Source organism: Triturus cristatus, chromosome 12 (assembly GCF_964204655.1).
Source record: "Triturus cristatus chromosome 12, aTriCri1.1, whole genome shotgun sequence".
Lineage (NCBI taxonomy): Eukaryota > Metazoa > Chordata > Amphibia > Caudata > Salamandridae > Triturus > Triturus cristatus.
In genome coordinates, this window is record NC_140595.1 from 633568694 (window position 1) to 633589176 (window position 20483).

A 20483-nucleotide genomic window follows, 5' to 3' on the forward strand; every position below is an offset into this window, starting at 1 on the left:
GCTGCTGAAGGCTCACAGTTCTATGCGCAGGAGCGCTTTCCATGTTAGTTAATCACCATTGCCAGAGTGAGCTGCTGAAGGCTCACAGTTCTAAGCGCAGGATGCGCTTTATCTAAGTTGAAGACAGTTCCAGGTTGAGCTGGGGAGAGCTCACATACATACGCGCCGGAGCGCTTTCGTACTTGCTTTAGTAATACTTTGTCTCCTCATCAAATACCGTTACGTGGCGGTTGGCAACACACGAGCGCCTGGGAGCGCTACACCCCTCAGCAAAGGAGAGCCACTGCCAGGCTCGGATTTCCATCCTTGACACACGGAGGAGCAGTCCTCGTTCTTAGGAGGCTACCTTTCAAGAACACTGGCCGTCTTCTGGGGTAGTGTTCTATCTTCTATCCTTCATTCGTGTACGCTTGGGGTAGAATCTACAAGGTATGTACATTACTTACAGGGCTGTGTGAATTAGAGGGGGAGGGATTGAGTCACACTCATAGTGTTGTTATATGTCTTCTCTGCAGGGAAAACAGGCGATAGCGAGTGACTGTTGCGTCTCCCTGAAGTCTTCCCGAGAGAGCTGAACCCCCTACGTTCTGGTTTCATTTGTCCCTTTTTTCCCTTTCCCCCCTTCCTTGTGGCTTCCCCAGGCGAGGTGAATAACGTTTCTCTCTGGGGGAACACACAGATAGGGGAAGAGGTTCCTCTCGCCCATCATCGCTTCTGCTGCAGCCGGCTTAAGGTTAGTGTTTAACCTCATCGTGACAGGTTTGTGCCATTCTTCTCAGCACGAAGAAGGTGGCTATTTTTAGGTCTTGCTTCCAACAATTTCAGCTGTCTCCCAAAGACCTGTTTTTACCTCTAGACACCGCACGTATACTTGGACACACACGTATACACATGTGGAAAGGGGTTATTGGATAGCTCCACTCAGCCATTGCTTGTCTGTTTCAGCTGGCTTCAGGAAATGGCTCACGGGGTACAAAAGTATTCCTTGTTGGCATGCATTTCTTTTAGATGGCCGCCATGTCATACGATGCCATAGCCTATATGTATTTTTCTTCAGCCACTCTTGCAATATTTAGAGAGCCTTAAAGAGAGTCACATTTTTATGGCAACACAAAGTGGCTGTGTGAGAGGGCTGCTACAGTGTTCAGCCCCTTCCCCATCCCACTTCTCCTGCTGGCTTCAGAATCATAGATTTGATGGCCATTCCAACATGTCATCTAGATATCCAGGTTGTGTGACCTTGCATGCAATGCTCATGTCTATTGGCAATATTAAGATGGTCTTTCTCATTTTCCTTTCATCGGCCCTGTGCCTTTTCGTTCATCTTACTGTCCCTTTTTATCATTCCCCCATGAACTACTTGGCCATCTCACCCTGCTGATTTACCATCCCCTGCCCCAGCTGCTTAACATGTGCCTACCCACATTGCCAGCTTCTTTCACCAGCCTCTCCCAGCTCCTTTTTGCCCATCTTCCCCATGTACTTTAGTTCATCTTCTCTTCCTATTCTTGTCTGCTGACTGCTTGTTTAAAGACATTTGTACTGTTGTTGCTCATACATTATTTGTTCTATATGAGGTGGAAGCTTGCATTACATTTCTACATTTGATGTACATGACCTGTAAGTAAGAGAAACTTACACTGCTACTTTCTAACTGGATTATTCCACCATCACTCAAGTACATCCAGCAACCCATCCACACCAAGCATTCATCTATCCACTTGTCAACCCAACTAAGCGTTTTATCCAGCCATTCCCGCTTTCATCCAGCTATGCAACCACACCATCCAACCACCCACCATGGTCCGCATCCAGTGGCACCCAAACATTTATTCACTCTTACATGCAACCACAGAGCCATTAATCCATGCATGCATTCAACCAATATCCCATAAGTGTAGTGTTTGACTGCATGTGTGTGTTATGTAAGTGTTATATGTAAATATGTGTGTGCGTGTGTGGGTGTGTGTATCTAAGAACTTTCTGTAAGCACATATGCGCCTATATGTGTGTTTTCTTTTAGTGTATCTAAACTTATCACACAACCTACAGCCATCACAACAAGCAGAGAGAAAGCTAACTGGTCTGGCTTATTTATTCAGAATGTATTTATTAATATAGAGCACCTTCACCTTCACAGGCATGTTGGTGCCAAAGATCCACCAGTTAATTAAAAGTTAATCAATGTGAAAGGCTGCCATGTGTGGAATCAGGAAGAATTTACAAAATATGAAAGTTTTTAAGGATTTATTTGCTAAATGTAGAGTGAGGGGGAATGCTTTTGAGAAACAGTGGCCGATTGTTTCACAGCAAAGGTTTAGAATTTGATAGCCGGTTTCTTACATGGGTGCGACATCTGAAACATTCATGCAGAAAAGATTATTTGGTGTTATTAAAAACATGTACAAGAGCCATTAAGCTTTAAAAGGAACTCTTTATTTGAGTGGAACACAATGAAGTTGAATTCTAGCTTATGAGGCACGTTCATATATTTTCAGGTGAGTCACTGTAGGGACTGCAAAATTCTGAATTCTTCCCAATGTGGCCAGGCTCCTTTCGGGCAGGCCCAGATATCATAAGGTGTAATAGTCAATCTTTGACAGTCCTGAACCAGAGTCGACTTGAGCATGGTACTGTGGCTTTAAGAAAGGGATGATCTTCCCAAACATCTGAGGCTTTGGCTACCTCACTAATCTGTGTATTTAGTGAAACATCATTGGTGAGTTTACTTTTTAAGAGGTGTGGGGCGCCTACTAGAGAGAATGGTCAGATGCAGTCTTTCCAAGCATTTGAATAGCTTCCAACCAGCAGAATTTCCGTATTGCTTAGTGGAGAGGTGTGGTGCAGCGGCCAGGACAGCTGACTTCGGAGCGCAGGGATCACGGTTTGATCCTGGGCACCGGCGGCAGCTCAGGTCAGCACCATGTGACTCTGGGCAATAGCTTACTTAATTTCCATAACGTCCCCCAGCGCCTTGAGACCCGACAGGGTGAGTAGATCGCGCTTTACAAACACGGATTTATTATTATTATTGCTTATTTTGATCTAAGAAGATTTTGCGACACCAAGCCTCAACGTCCCAAAGGATTCCATGTCATTGGAGGTTGAAGTGGGGTCTGAATGGTCTAGCGCTGTGATTAATTGTGTGTATATATATATATATCTCAACTTTATTCAGTTAAATAACCATCAAAGTACACACAAACAAATAAAAACAAAAGCACACACAATCATTTCACAGAGAATAAAAAGGAAACTAGTATTCATGACTCAATTTGTCCCAAGGGGACCTATATACACCCAATTCAGCATCATCACAATTGCCATAATAAAGTTTCAGTCAATTTATTAAAGCATTCCTCATAATTCATAATATCCATAATTCCATGAATTCCATCCAGGCAGTTAAAATACACAGAAAACGCAATAAAAGCAGCACATAAAAAAAAGAGTACAAAACAAGCTAAATATGTGTTTCTTCAGATAACAAATAACTGAGACCTCAGGGTTCTCTTTTTTGATTATATATAAAAACAGCAATAATTTGCCTCCTATACATTTGCAAATACTGTCCTCAACTATAATGTGAGGGCTATGCAAAAAGTGCAAGAAAGTGTCCGTGCATAGTGCATAATGCAATGTAAAGTTAAACTACAGTACATAATGGGAAAAGTCAACCAGTGAGTCACATCATTCTAAAGCTTTTAAAACGTTTAGTCTCTTGTATCACATAGCTTCTAAAAATCTACTTACAGCAAATGCTATTTTTTGTGACGTATCGCTTTTTAGAATCCTAAAAGCTTCTAGGTGACTGCCTGTAGCCATGCTACGACAGATAGGAACTAACCATTCGCGGCATATATGATAATACTCCTTACAAAACAAAATACATGGTTCTCATCTTCAATTGTGTATAATTGGCGGAAGAGACTGCAAGAAAGCCATATGATCTGATCAACAGGATTAATGGGTTCACGTAAGCTGTGGGAAGCCGTGTTTAATAATTGAAACAAAAAACTTGACCGAGGTAAGGCTACTGAGGAGTGCTACCTTCAAGGAGGAGAACCATGCCTCCCTATAACCCGGTATTGCTAGTCAATTCAACAGGGTGAAATGATCTACTGTGAGATCCAGATGGATCAGAGCATCAGAATCGCCCTGAGCCAGAATCACTCTCAGTTCATCCAGGGAAAACACTAAAGGCAGTCTCCGTATCTCAACCTGGAGGAAAACCATATTGTTAACAACTGAGAAGGTTTTAACCTTTTAAGTAGTTGGCTAGATGTTTGTCTACAATGTGCTCAGTTAACTTGACAAGCTCTGGTGCAATGTAATGGGCTGACAGTTCTCTGCCAAAGCTCTGCCTTAGGTCTATTTTCTAGTAAAGGATTAAGGAACCCAACCTTCCATACCAAAGGGACTGAGCCCTAAGACAGTGAAAAATTTATAGTATTATAGAAAGAGGGAGCAAGCTCTGATGGGATCATCAGGTCAACAAGATTTTACAGTGCTAAGAACAGAGGTTACCTCCTGTCGTGATCCATGGAGGCGCTCACCTGTGTAAGCTGGTTCAGCATAGAGCTCGCGCCCCCAAAGTTAAGAGGTGCTTGGGTCTCCTGCTGCAGAGGTGGTCAGCAATACACGCAGAACGTGTGCACAGCTTGGTGTGAGCCTTTGCAGCTGCAACACTTGCACTATTGCAAAAGTGTAGTAAGGACCCCCCTGTTAAAACCATAACTGCCCTGCCTTATGCACTGTTCATGACCTCACACATGATATAACAGATGACATCACAAATGAGATGGTTGACAACACTGCTTATATTAAATGTCCCCTTACTATTGACTTAATCATGTTTTTGTTTAGATGTGTTAATATTCAATGATATTATGATGTTATGATGGAGCCCTTGCTAAACCCATGCATCATAGTTTCATTCTATGTTGCCAGAAATACATACGTGTTCTCTGATTTTTTCTACTGGCAGCCCATAGATATCCTCCTCACACAGAACGGAATGCTAACATCTTGAGATACACATATGTTTTGTCCCAGTCTGAGTTCCATCCACCAGGGACTCGGCCTCTTCTACGAATAAGTGTCCTGAGAGATACAGACTGCAGGGCCCTTTGCGAGCGTTGCACGTCTTTCGGTTCAGGACGAACCGATCAGGTACTGCGAGGGTGAAAGAGATACAGAGAGATTGCTTGATGATGTTTGAAGTATGACTGGTGAAGCACTCATGAGTAAACATGGAGGAATACTACTGTCTATAAACAAATATTGACCAAAAGCAGTATTTGCAGTGATTACTTCATATGTGCACAGACCGTTGAGTTAAAATTCTGACCATTTGTGCTATGCAATGTTTTGCAGTGATTTTTACAGCACTTATGGTAAGTCTTTGCAGAGCTTGTAAACAAAGTCTTTAAATCTGTTATTAACCCCTTCAGTGCCCATGACGAGATAGTCTCGTCATGGGCACAGCGCAACCGCGCTCCATGACGAGACTATCTCGTCATGAACCCCGCCCGCTAATGAAACGCCCGGCACAGGGCGTGGAAAGGGCGGGGCACTGAAGAGGTTAATTAAAAATTGTGTACACAAATTTCTTGTGGCCGGGCTGTTGTTGCTGTGATGACACACTGCCAGCAAGTCAGTGATGCTGATATATTCCCTAAACCTGGTGCCTCTGGGTGTGCCCTGAGTCTACATATTTGCCGGGCTGATAAGATCGCAGCCCTGGGGAACTCGGACTGGTGGCCAGGGTCTGTTCATGCTCCACCCCACGAAAAGAAGTCGCAGAGTGGTATTGGATGCTAATTCAGAGTGAAGAAGAGATGCAAAATCCATTCACAGAGATCTGGAAGCAGGAACTGCCAGACCAAGACCTTGAATCCTGAGGGCAAGTACCTATGTCTCATTTGTGGTTATATGTGAAACCTGCTCCATTAAGAAAAAAATATCTTTTTACTGTCCATAAGGCCTATTGGATGCCACGGATGATATCAAAGCTGGGGAGTCGAGCAGTGAAGCAATGTCCAAAGTGCGGACAAAATAATGCGAATGAGGCCCACATGTTCTGGCAGTGTCCCTCAATCCAGCTGTTCTGGTTGCAAGTGGGTAAGACCATCTCAGGTATCGTGGGCCAGTAGATTAAGGTGTGCTTAGCTCTTGTGATTTTTGGAGTGGTCCAGAGAGGGGAGTATAATCGGGGCCTTCTTAAAATTCATAAAGCCCTTATTTTTGTCTTGATTCTCCTTGCACGCAGGGAGCTGTGTGTCAAGTGGATCCTCCCTTGTCCCCCACTGAGGCCGAATGGTTTCACTCTATACAAAAAATCGCGTCTCTTTACCAGGTTAACAAACTCCTCAAGAGAACAGAATTTTGGGAACTATGGGACGATTGGTTTAAGTCTTATGTCTCCAGCTTATCACTCTGATGATGGGATCTCGCCCCCTCCACCACTATACCCCATGCCTCCCTCTTTACCATCTCTCGCTTTCCTTTTCTCTTTAATCTTGCTTATTTACCCTCATAGTTTCTATTTTTTTTTTTGCATGGTGTATCTCAAAGTTATTTCTTAAACCTTACGTTCCAATGATTGACTGCATGCTACGCAGGCTGCTTTGGTGCTGGGGTCACCTTCTTTAGGCACCTGACTCAGAGGAGCTACTGTCTCTGACCAGCTACGAGGTATCTGTTTTGGACCCGGGATATTCCTATCCTTCCTCCCCTGCGGAGAGACCAGGTGCCCCACTGCCTCCTTGCTGCCTGGTCAGGCTTAGCTTTCTGGAATGTAGAACATAATCTGATAAATGAGGGGAAAAAAAAGTTTGCAGCCCTGAGGCTTTTGAGGTTATCAGCTCAGTAAAGACGTAGCCCCAAGGACCAGTTTCCACCCCTGATGACGTGCGAGTAAAGTTTGCCCCGGGCACTTCAGGCTGAAGCCCTGTAGTACTGGGGCTTCACATCAGTCAGGGAGTGGAGAGGATGGTCACCCCACCCTTTCCCAACTCGTCACAGGACGGTGGGTCCTGCCATGTGAGTAATGGAAATCTGCCCACCATCACCGCCTCTTTTAAAGTTCTGAGGTCTACACCAGGACATATCTTCCCATTCCTCCTTGCGAGCCACAACAATAGAAACAAGCCCTCCATTCACCTTCACTGCCTCTGTCACCACCATAGGCACAAATTTTATCAGCTCCTGTTGAAAATCATCCTGTACACTCAGAGACAATTTTGTCCCTTATGGAACCACAGGTATCACTCCTTTCTTCAACCGGACACTGTGTATATAGGTTGTAAGGCATCCTAGTTCATTTCCAAAAATGAAGGGAGCTCTTTTTCAAATGAGATATGTTCCTCCAGTGATTACACATGTACCTGGGGACAAGCATTGGGATCCAAACATACTCCCAAATCTTTTTGTATAGACCAATCCAGTAGGTTGTCCCCTTTGTTTGAAACATACATCTCTCCCACTGTATATCTGCCTTTATACTCATTGTCACCTTTGAAGTAACCCTTCATCTTTATAGGTTGACTCCGCATAACCTCCTGATCGATTGTCCATTTTATTCAGAAACTCTCTCTCACCATACATTATCTTGAATGTTTCTTCAGATAAAATGGTCAATCATGAACATGAGTCAAACATTATTTCTATCTCAGTTCTCCAGCCTTTCCCATGCCTTTGAGATTACCAGAGTTTTTTCACTTCTACAACACACCATGTAGTGCCCTTTCCTCCTAAATGTATTGCATGCCGCTCTTATGGCTGGACAACTTTTAGCTCTGGCCATGTGACCTACCTGGCCACAGCTATAACACTAACCTTTGAACTTGCTCTCAGCCCCGTTGCAACTAATTTTCCCTTCTCTTTTAAAGCATTAACCCTTTCCTTACTTTCCAAGTCTTTTTGTTGTCCTTCTTGATTAGCTTTACACATGACAACATGTGCTTAATCTGCTTTGCTACCACTAAACTCTCTTACCTTTTCAATATTACACGTGAGAATGAGCTGCTCTTATAAATTGAAGAAGATATCCAAATGTGCTCATGAACAGATTTATGAATGCAGCACAGCACTAGGTCTAACTGCAACTCACTGCTTAGTACAGAATAATGCCCCATTAGAGCCCCGGGTTCCATAACTCTTAATGACAGAACCACATGTACACAATTCAAAAGATAACACACAAATATTTAAGTGCTAACAATAGTACCCAAATACAACACCTTCCCCCCTTTAATAAGCAAATGGAAAAATATATAGAGACACAATGATTATACAAAGTTCTTATTTCTAACAGGTGAATGCCTGTCACGATTAGCTTCCTTAACTCTAAAAGCTATAGATTCATTGTGTCAATTAACTTCCTTAACTCCAGAGACTTTGGAGTTATTGTGTTAATCATTTCTCCTCTCCTGGTCTTCAAATTCCTGTATACCACTTGGTTCACTGTCTTCATTCACATCACTTGACAAAGCTAAAAGACCGGGATGACAATTGACCATCACTCCAGGAGATTCTCCGACCTTCACTATAAAACTCATCTCATTCTGGATTTTATCTTCCAACATATTATTCTTACACTTTGCCAATCTCCTCACATTTCACACCTTATTATCCTGACCATCCTGCTTGAGAACACGTTTCTTGTAAACTTTGATCACCCTCATAGCTTTACCAAATTTGGGTGTACCCTTGGCCACCATGCCAACCTTACACTCTCTCACTCAGTCACCAACCTCAAACAAAGGTATTTTAACCTTCCACTTGGTATCGTATGCTTCCTTGACCTTCTCCTGCTTTCTTTTTATTCTCAGGCCTACATCTCTTAAATCCAAACTCTTTTCATCTTTCACTACCTCCCTCATGAACCACCACGGGCACAATTTGGATACTGGTACTCGCCCTTTCATCAACCTAAATGGACTGATCTCCGTGGTGGGTTTGGGAAGTAATGCAATACAACCATAATTTCTCTCTCAACTTATCCTTCCAGCCCCCTCCAAAACAATGTGCCCAAGTGACACTCTCCTCTAACACATCATTGAACCTCTCCACTTTACTATTGCTTTGGTGTTCATACAAGGCCATAGTGACATGACAAATATTGCTAAACGTAAGGAAACTCCATCTCGTGAGATTGGAGCTACACGCTAATATCTGTGACCAACACCTCTGAGTAACCCTCCCTTGCAAAAATCCCCTTGAATAATGCATTGATTACACTAGTAGAGACATGTGGCACAAATTTCACTTCTGGCCATTTTGACTGGTAATCCACTAAAACCAATGCAAAACGAGGAATAGTACGGTCCTGATATATCTCAAACCATACCATTCCCCATGGAGATTCTAGCCAGGCTGCAGGTTGAAGGGGAAGCAAGTACAGTTTTCAACATCTTCTCACAATTAGCCCATACTTCACATTGTCTCACTACCCTGTCTGCCATTCTGTCAAGATCCGGCCAACAAAAATGTGTACAAATAAATCTCTTCATAGAAGACATACCTGGATGTTCTTCATGTGCCAATAATGAAATAATGTCTTGCATTCCTTTATGTAGAACACACTTTCCACCCTTGATAAGCAAATTACCTTTTAGTTACAACTCCTCTGCCACTTTCAGATATGGTTCAATTTTTGCCAGCTGGATCCTCCTTCCAGGCCATCCCTCTAGCACAAACCTTGTCACCACCTGCAATAGATCATCACTAGCATCATATTCTCTCAATTCCTCTTCATCAATGCCCTTGAATTTGTCCATTGCGAATTCTATTACATTAGCCACCATTTTCATCTCATCATTAACAATATTCCTTTTGTCAGAATTGCAAGGCTGTCTTGACAAACAATCCACCATAACATTACTTTTGCTAGGTACAAATTCCAGCGTAAAACAATACTGATGCCATCTTGACATGATTCTGGTAATGCATGCAATAGCATTTCAACCTTCACCAGGAGAAACAATCTCTGCAAGACCCAAATATAATTATGAAATGTTCAATGGCCCATACACACACCAACAATTATTTTCTATAACTGCATACCTCCTCTTTGCATCATTGAGAGAGCAAGAGGCAAAGGTCAAATTCCATACATCTTTACCACACTTTTGAGATAAAACGCCCCCTCTGCCGAATATACTGGCATCCACAATGATGATGCATTATTTGTTCCTGCAAAAGGGTTTTAAAGTGGGTGCTTCTGCAATCTCACTCTTGATCAAATCAAAGGTAACTTGTTGAGTAACAGTACAAATAAATTCTACATTTTTCCCTGTAAGTTCTCTGAGAGGATCCATCTTCATAGCAAAGTTCTTTATAAACTTACTATATTCCTCACAAGATCCTCCACACGAGAGGAGTTTTTTCCTATTGTCAGAAGCTGGGTCTTTTACAATTGCATCCACAGAAGACTTTTTTGGAATCACTTCTTCACCTACCAACATATATCCCTAATACTCCAAAGACTCTTGAAAGAATTTGCATTTGTTTTCTTTCAAAGTTATGCCATTCTTTTCCAGCACTTCACAAACTCTTTTTATGTGCTCCATATGCTCCTTTTAATTTCTCGGAAAATACGGATGGTGTCTTAAAAACATTTCACAAATCCTTCCATCTCCTTAAATAAGTGGAACACTGCTCTTTGAAAAACAGATGCCCGAGAGACTAACCCAAAAGATAATTCCTGAATTGGACTAAACCCTGTGGCATAAATACAGTGAGATAATGCAAATCCTCAGTCAACTCATTCTGATAGTACACTGACCTAACATCTAAAGTGGAGGAAATGTTTGCTCCTTCCAGCATGCACACCACCTCATTTACATTGGGTAGTGGATGACAGTCCACTACAAAGTTGGCATTCAATGCTCTGAGGTCAATCCATAGTCTCAAACTGTTGTCTGCTTTGTGCGCCAGAATGATGGGTGACACCGACTCAGATGACTCCACCTCTTCAATGATACTCTTGTCTGTCACTCCATACTTCATACATTTTAACTCTTCTCTCAGATTGGTGGATAAATTCCTGAGTTTTTGTGTGACAGGTTTAGCATTGTTCTTGACCTTAATTCTGTGCAGACACTCTTACAGTTTTTCAGTGAAGACTTTGGGAAAATGCAAAAATATCCAATTATTTTCGCACACATTCTCAATAAGTGAGACCGGCTCACTGCTTCTTGTCAACAAGATAACTAACCTCCATTGGTCCTTTCATCCTAGGACATTCACACCTTTGGAATGTACACACAACATGATCTGAGAATTCCTGTTCTTGAATGTGATATTCACTTCAACATACTCTAGAATATCTATGGTGGAACCATTGGAACTTTCCACTATAATGTCAGACTCATTTAATTCATCCGCTCTCCACACACCCTTACATTTCTCCATAAAATACTGCTGGGTGATAATAGTCCATGGCAATCATGAGTCTGCCATCAGTTCTCGATCCTGCCCTAGTATTTTAGTAGTTTCTCATTACATTTGGGAGGACCGTTTACTTCACAATTCTCCAAATCATCACCATCTTCCTTCTTAGACACCAGCAATCCTTTCCCAGTCTCATTCTTCATTCTATGCTCACAATCACACTCTCCCTTCCACCATCAACACTAGTCCGATCATTCACGAAAGAATGTTTTGCCTCCGGTTAAAAGAACCCTTTATTCAAATCTTTGCATACACGTATGAATTGTCCGCTTCACCCTCATTTCTTACACTCCTTCCCTAGAGTTGAACTTTTGGAAAAAGAAAGCTAAATGATTAGTGCTACCACACCTAAACCCTGCTGATTTGTCATATTTCTTTCCATGCTGCATACTATATGTATTACTGTTGCTTAACACACACATACTTTCACCTTCACTACTGCACATCTTATTATACACATGTATACTTCACCCATCTCTCAGATTGTTCCAGTGCTTTAGCAGTAGTTATTACGTCTTGTAGTTTAGAATCCCCACCACCCAAAGCTGCTCTTGGATTTTTTTGCTTTTCGCATGCATAATAATTTGATCTCTAATCATTTCATCTGACGTTTCCCCAAAATTACAATTCATTCTCTGTAAGAAATTCATCAAAAGTTTCTTCTTTTTGTTGGACTCTGATTTAAAGCTCAGATTGATTTAAAGCTATACTTGAAGTTGGCTTAAATCAATTTTCAATTCTGAACAATGCTTCTTGAAAAACATCAATATATCCTTGGCCTTGTAGAGGTACGTCCTGCGGAAACATCCTAAAAACTAATTGTCCTTCCGATCCCAGAAAGTGCAATTAAATGTTCTTTTTTCCTTCCTGAAGGCATAGTGACCCTTCAATCCCTTTCATGTAAGTCATGGATTCTTCATTACACCGTGTTCAAGGAATTGGTGGATCACCTTTATGCTGTAGAAATCTGACTGGTGGTTCAAACTGCATGTTGCTCGCTAATAATGAATGAATTGTTAAAATATAAAATGTATGGCGATAAGTAGTAAACGTAAAGTCTAACTTCACTCAAAATCCATATAGAGGTATGCTGTGCTACTTCAGTGATGAAACATCACTTAACTGCTTCACCAACTGCGATCATACGTCCTTCCATAGTTCATTGCCTATTTGAGAGATAACATCAGGCACTTCCAAAATGGTGCTGCTGCATGTCTCGTCGTATGATGATGTGGACATCGCACATATAGTGATGATTTTGCCGCATCACCACAGCGCAGGAGGAAAGGCAAAGCAGAAACAGAGTGTGGTTATGATGAGGCACAAAGAATGTGGGGAGTAGAACGTGAATTATCAAATGATGCATATCAGTCAACGACCTCATAGTTTCACGATAAGGTCAAACTAAAATGTCTGTTGCAATACAAAAAGCGGTAGTAGTGTCTAAGGGGTCTCACCTCAGAAAAGTATGCAATTAGACTGGGCAGCCGCGAATGTGGTTAACTCTCCTCATAACTCTAAGCAATGGAACAATTAGTTATGGTGCCACTGAGGGTAAGAAGTGTACCCTACTACCTTGGGTGCACAAATACACAGGTACTGCCAACAGTCACTGTGCGATACAATGCAACATAGTTATACCCCGGCACTCTAAATGTTATATTCCTTCTAATGTGGAACCTTAACACGTTGACTTCATAAAAATATATCACCAATATGTCACAGGCATACAACAGAGATGAGTTTGTACAAAATACTTTATTTTCTTTAATTTATGCAGATATCTTGAAACATAACAATTTCAGTCAAGACTGTAAAAACCCCTGTTTCAAAAAACATACAAATGGGGAGATATTATACAAAGAATTCAATGCTACACAGTCTTGATCAAGATGCGCGAGAACAGCCGACACGTGTTTCGGCACATCCAGTGACTTCCTCAAGGCTTTCTAGAAAAGATTTAGTGATCGTGTTAGTGGCCAACCCTGCTTCTTCATGGACTTTGCAGGACGCGACTATAATGTGAAACCCAACAGTGTTTTTTGTATATTTCCCAAAGAAACTTCGACCTGTGTCACAAGTTGTAGTTCCGGAGATCAACCTAATTAGTTGTCTCAAATACTTATATCGTAGATCATAAATGTATCTGATACCAGGATACAACGTATATAACAGTTGTCCAGAGCATGTTGATAATTAGGTGAGATGGTGATCTGTAACCAACTCGTGTAAATATTGTATGGTTAGGAGCGTGGCCGGTTCCTGTGCCTTGTTGCCCCATGTCGCTTGTAATGGGCATGATCATTTAATCTCTTAAGGCAAATCTCGTGTGCATTTAAATCTCAAGCTTCTTCCTCCCCTAAGATGTTCTTCTACCTTCTGGCCTTCTACACCCAAAAAAGGAAGGGGCATGGCCAATTTCCTTTCCAGTCCCAAGTTTGAACACATACAACTGCATAATTTTGGAACACCTTTTTTCATTTTCCTCACAACACAATGGTGAATCAAGGGGCTCAGAAAGGAAAAACAGCGGTGGAATAAAGTTTTGCATGACTAATAACACCTACAAAACAATAGAGACTAAGCATGAACAGTAATGTGGGAATCACTGTGTGAATTGAGCGGCTTTCACTTAAAAAAATAACCAAACAGACAAGGCGTATAGATCAACGAAGAGTAAAAAAAAAATTAAACTAACTATAACTGCAACAACTTACCTAGATCCACGACCCTAACCCAGAATGCAGCAGAACACAGACAGAATGTGCTGGAAATGACATGGCTGCCTTTTACATTTGGTAAACACAGACATTAGCTGGTCACATACTGCCTTATCATGTGCATGTACTGCATTATACTGTGAACTTACAGCGGTATACCGCGAGACAATATATAACTAAGGGCCTGATTTCTATTTTGTCGGCCGGGTTACTCCATCACAATGGTGACAGATATTCTGTCTGCCGAAATATAAATCCCATAGGATATTATGGGATTTATATTTTGGCATACGGGATATCTGTCACTGTTGTGACGGAATAACCTGTATGCTGAAATCTAAATCAGGCCCTAAGTATGTTAAAAATGATAACTATATCACTACTTACATTATTCAGACATACTAGCAAATATTTACATTTACACCAAATAATAAATTTTCCTGCCACATTTCATTTATACCTGTTAACACACTTTCACGGTAAGTCTGTTTCAATTACCACACTTCACTGTATGCCACTACACTCTGTCACTCCACTTTACGCCGCTCCACTCTACGCTATTACACTCTGTCACTTCACTGAGCATCACTCCACTAAACACCACTTCACTCTGCACTAATCCACTGTACGTTACTCTACCCCACTCCACTCTACACCACTCCACTCCCATGCTGTACACTATTACACTATAGTGTATGCCAATACACTGTACACCCTTCCACTCTACGCTTCTCAACTGTATGCTATTCCACTGCACACAACGCCTCTATGACACTACACTTTATTCTATTCCACTCTCTGCCACACCACTGTATGCCACTGCAGTGTACACCACTTCACTACATGCTATCCCACTCTACATCACTCCATTCTGTGGTACTACTCCCTACTTTAATCCACTGTACGCCATCCCAGTCTACAACACTCCACTCTATGCCAGTGCACAGTACATTATTATACTGTACGCCACTACATTTAACCTCACTACACTCTACCTTGCACCACTTTACAACACTCCACTCTATGGTATTCCACTCTACAACACTCCACTCTGCACCTCTACATTGTATGCCACTCCACTCTTCGTAACTCCAGTCTATGTTAATCCCCTGTACCCCACTCCACTCACGCTATTACACTCTATGCTACTCCACTCTACCCCACTCCAGTGTTCGATATTCCACTGTATGCCACTCCAGTGTACTCCACTATATGCCACTCCACAATACGCTATTACACTGTACGCCACTACAGTGAACCACACTACACTCTACCCCGCTCCACTCTACAGCACTCCACTCGATGATATTCCACTCTACAAACACTCCATGCCACTACACTCTACAACCCTCCACTCAAGTGCACCCTATTCCTCTGTATGCCACTCCAGTATACGCCCCTCCGTTCAACACAATTCCAATGTATGCCACTACACTGTACCTCACTCCAGTCTATGTCAGTCCACTCTGCAACACTCCACTGTACACTACTCCACTCTATGCCACTCCCCTCTACGCCACTCTACGCTATTCCACTGCATGCCACACCACTCTAACACACTCCACTTTACGCCACAACACTGTACACCTCTCCACTGCATGCTATTTCACTGTATGTGGCTCAGCTGCACTACACTCCAGTTCATGCCACTCCAGTATATGCTACTACACTTTACGGCAACACACTCCACACTATTTCACTGTATGCAACTCCACTGTACGATACTCCACTCTACGCCTCTCCAGCCACTCCATTCTACGCCTCCCTAATATATGCGATTCCACTCCACACCAAGCTACTCTACAACACTTCACTCTAAGCCACTCCACTCTATGCCACTTCATGCCGATCCAGTCTGCACCACTGCACTGTATACCACTCCACTATATGCCACTCTACTCTACAACAATCAACTGTATTCTATTACACCATACATCACTCCATTCTACACCTGTACACCAATCCACTCTACCATACACCAGTCTGCCCTATTCCACTGTATAACATCCCATTCTATGTCATTTTACGTTACACTATTCCCAGCGGCGGTGCGTCCATTGGGGCGCAGGGGCGGAGCCCCACTTACCACGCGAACGCGAACGCACGCACGCAAAACAAATTGCAATGCAATGATATTATTAATTACGTCGGACTCGGACATGATGAAGGGGGTGGGGCCGGGGGGCGAGCACTGACACAGTTGACAGACAGCCGGCTCGCAATTTATTTGCGCATGCTCGAGTTTGTTTTTCAACAAGCACGAGCATGTGCATTCGCCGCACTGTCTGCCACTGAGTACTACTGAGAGGAGGGGGCAGAGAGGCCGAGGGTTGCATCATGCAGCAGCCCCGTCTCTCGGTATCCGGGCGAGCCCTATCCGTGCTCTTTCGCCAATCCAGGGCAGGCGCTGCTAATGCAGCGTCTCTGGATTGGCTGAGAGCCTGATACAGCCTCTCAGACCCCCTACGAGTAACTGCATTGGGTGCCGCGCAACTATGGCCAATCACTGTGGCTTATGTCTGAACACAGTGACAGTGATTGGCCATGAGGTGCGCACTCTATGCAGTCTGTGTCGCGTCATCATGCACGCGGTGGTGCCACACTGTCTGCATAACCTCGTGGTAGCGGTGCGTACAGGACCCGTTGTGTGACTCGTGTGTCGAGACAATTGAATTCTTGTGTACTCTGTTGTCCCTGTCCCTGACTTGTCCATTGTGGTGAGTACTGCAGTCTGCGACTGCACAGCTCATTATCATTGATTTTGAGTACGTAGGCATTCCGATGATCCGATCTGGCCCATTCCCGATTCCCATATACATGCCTTGCCAATGCCAGCATTAAGAGCAAAGTGGGAGATTTTAAAAAGAAAAGCGGGAGATTGGGGCCTTGAATCGGGTTAGGGTTACTGACTGTGATGTGTGTGTGGGCTTTCTTTGTAAGTGTGCACTGCTGCAGCAGGATCGGATCGGATCGGACACATTTGAAACAGCGAGCATCCATTCATATATCATAGAGTTGCTTGTTGTGTAACTTGTGTCACACCGTGTGACACAACAAGCAAATCTATGATGAATGGATGCTCGCAGTTTGAAATGTCCTATCCTCCGATCTCACGCCGGACCGACCGGACTGCAAATGCAATTAAATAATGGATTGGCTGGGATTGGCTGCGTCATGAGCAAGTATGCAGTTTGTTTTCGGTGGAGTCCGGCAATAAAGATCTGGCGCATGTGAAAACACTGCATCTGCTTCTATTCCGGGCTAGCTTTCTTCAGAGTCCTGTATCTTCCCCAGAACTGCGCTGTGACTGTGACTTAATACTTTAGAATGTTAAACTCTCCAGGGTGCAGATATTGTCAATCGATTATTCACATATTTCAAGGTACAAAAGAGGCTGACAGGAACAAAAGGCGCCAACTCCTCGCTCGCCTGCCATGTTAGAAGTGATACCAGGAGACCAGTCTTTTCAGAGTTACCCTGACACACGTGTTATCGTCACTGTTTCTTATTCTTCACTGACACTATCTGACAGCACTGAATGCAGGAGATTTTTTATTTAAAAAAGTCAATAATCCATGCCACAATATCAATGCGCATAATGGAGTGCAGATGTTTCAAAACAATTACTTTTAACTTCGTTCGTTAACAGCAGACAAGACCAAAGGTGTACGTTTCTTCACTGGTAGTTGAGTGGGCCTTGCACACACTGCACTGGAAGTAAATACGAAAGTGACCCTGTTGCAATCTGTCGATTTCTTACTTAACAAATGGTCACTTAAAATGTTTATTAAAGGGAAAGAAACAGCACTGACTGGACTGACGGATGCGAGGAAGTAAAAACGTTTTTTTTCTGTCCTTTCACATCCGTTTCCTGAAAATGTCTATTCCCTGTTCATTTCAAGAGTGGTAACTCCTTAATTATCTTCAGAGAGTTTACACATTTGAACTCCTCTTCTATGAGCTCTTGTCTTAACAATGTTCTCTAGAAGAACGAATAATTTTTTTAAGAATGTGCAGCGCAATTCAGAATTGTGCACGAAAAAGATGCAAAACCTAACAATTAGGATTTTTTATGAGGGTTGAAATCGGATATGTAATTACCAAAGTGGAAGGCCAATTATCGCATTACTGTGCACCTTACACTTCCCAACAACGCAGGTAAGGGAAACGGATTCGACTATAATCTGCAGAAAAAGGTATTCGTAACATAAGGAGTCTTCCCTCGTTCGTTTACTTTCCTCACTCTAAAATGAAAACACATTTTCAATGTTTAAAATGTATTATTTATCATGTAGATAAGTCAAGATCAATGCACAATTCGTTTTTTAAATGAGAGAGGTTCTAGACTATAGAGCGGCCGAAACTAACGTACATTAGTCTCACATGTCATTTATTTAACTTGAACTGGCTGTCTGAACTCCTGTGACACTCACTTTATATTAGTATTTTATTACTTTATCCACCTTGGCATACCCATCTTCACACCCTTCCTCAATAACCTAACACCCTTTCGTATTCTACACCTGATAGACCTGTAGTACCTACTAGTCCCTTCTCACCTATATCAACTGACCGCACATCTTACCCCTCCCCTTCCAGATAACCTCCTGATCCATCGGTCCCCCTGCCCACTGATCCTTACAATTTACTCACCTGCTCCCACATCCCCGTACCCTTCCGCTAATATACCCAGACCCATCGTGCAACCCCTCCTCGTCTTTCATTGCAACCTCCCCCTACCCAAGAACACACCTGCCACCTCAATATATTATGCAGTATTTATTTTACAGATTATTTATTTCTGGTGCTTTTTCTATACAAGGTATTTCCAAGTTGTCAGACGGTGTCTTCCAGAACAGCAATGCCACAGCACATGCCTCACACAAAATCCGACCCAAGCCAGCATGTCACAAGCTCAATAAAAGACATAGTCATTTATAACGCTAGTTTGCTGCGCGCTCACTTTAGGCAGAAAGGCAATTAGTCGAAGATCACACATCGCCAATTTCGAGTAAATAGCACTTAATGAAAGCAGGCATGTTTTCGTGTCCATAGCAAACTCCCATCAATGTCTTTAGCCCCTCGCTGACATTGCTTGTGTACGCTGCGCCATCCCTCTGTTTCCCATGTCACAAGCAACCTCAAGTTTCCCTGCGGCTTTGTAACCTGCTGGCACCCCCACCTCCATGAAGCTAAACTCAGCTGGTAAACACATCAAGCCTTTATCAATGAGCTGATTTTTTTCATGTAAATGCCCATCCAGGGGCTTATTACGGAAGCTTTCCACCAGGGCAAATCTGTTTTGCTCCTTGTGCAGCATAAACCTACCCGATGGCAAGGTTGCCCAGTGAGTTAATACTTCTGGAAACCCTGACATCGCACCCATGTCAGTAAAATGTTTATTATTAAATGTTATTTTCAGCACTTTTGAATCATTACCATTTGCAAACAGGAAGAGACTGCTCGGTTCAATATCTCCCAAACGTGAACAAACGCTTCTCTCAAAAGCAATTCAAGTGGGCATAGTATTAATCGGGTTACTGTCGTCATGTGTGGGCTAAGGGCTTTGTAATTGTGCTGCGCAGGATCGGACATTTGAAACGCAAATGCACGTTTGGTTTTCGTACATGCCAACATTTGAGAAGAGCAAAGTGGGAGATTGTAAAAAAAAAAATCGGGAGAATGGGGCCTTGAATCGGGTTACTGTCATGTGTGGGCTTTGTAAGTGTGCTGCAGCAGGATTGGACATTTGAAACGCAAGTTCACGTGTTTTTTTTATCACCTTTCAGAAACATGGAGCGCAATGGCAGGCAGAGAGAGAGGGGGATGCAAGAGTTGTGCTGAGATAACGCTTCTAAACGTGTCTTTAGTAGAAACGTTTGAATTTAAAATTTTGATCTATTATATTCCATAAAGATACTGAAAGCTAAAAATCATATCATTATTACATTTAAATGTAAGCAGGTTCCAATGGATAATTTTAACGTAGCACACTAAAAAAAGTCTGGTTTCCCCGAACATCAAACAAAATAAATATTTTAAGAACACTGTAGTTATTTTATGTTAACTTGAAGAACTGACGCTGGTAAAATTCAGTGGGATTACTTGTATTTTAAAAGCAATGCTTGTCTAGTTACAGCACGTTATTTTTATTTTCAGCACCTTCTAAAGCTTGACAACCCTTACCAAATTTTTGGTCATATTTCCGGCGAAGAACAAGACCTCCTTTGCGGCTCTTTCACCCCGGCTACGACCCAGCAAACACCAGAGTTAAAGGTAAGGAAACTGATGCTATTTTTTTTTTAG

The 20483-nt window shown here is 42.6% G+C and overlaps 1 long non-coding RNA gene across 1 annotated transcript in view; it reads right to left on the reverse strand.

The window, feature by feature from the left end:
• LOC146776442 (uncharacterized) overlaps window positions 1–20483 on the reverse strand; it is a 327970-nt gene that overhangs the window by 289072 nt on the left and 18415 nt on the right. Inside the window, exon 2 of the long non-coding RNA XR_014972341.1 lies at window positions 9614–9713. This is a non-coding gene — a long non-coding RNA (uncharacterized LOC146776442). The remainder of the gene's footprint in view (window positions 1–9613; window positions 9714–20483) is intronic.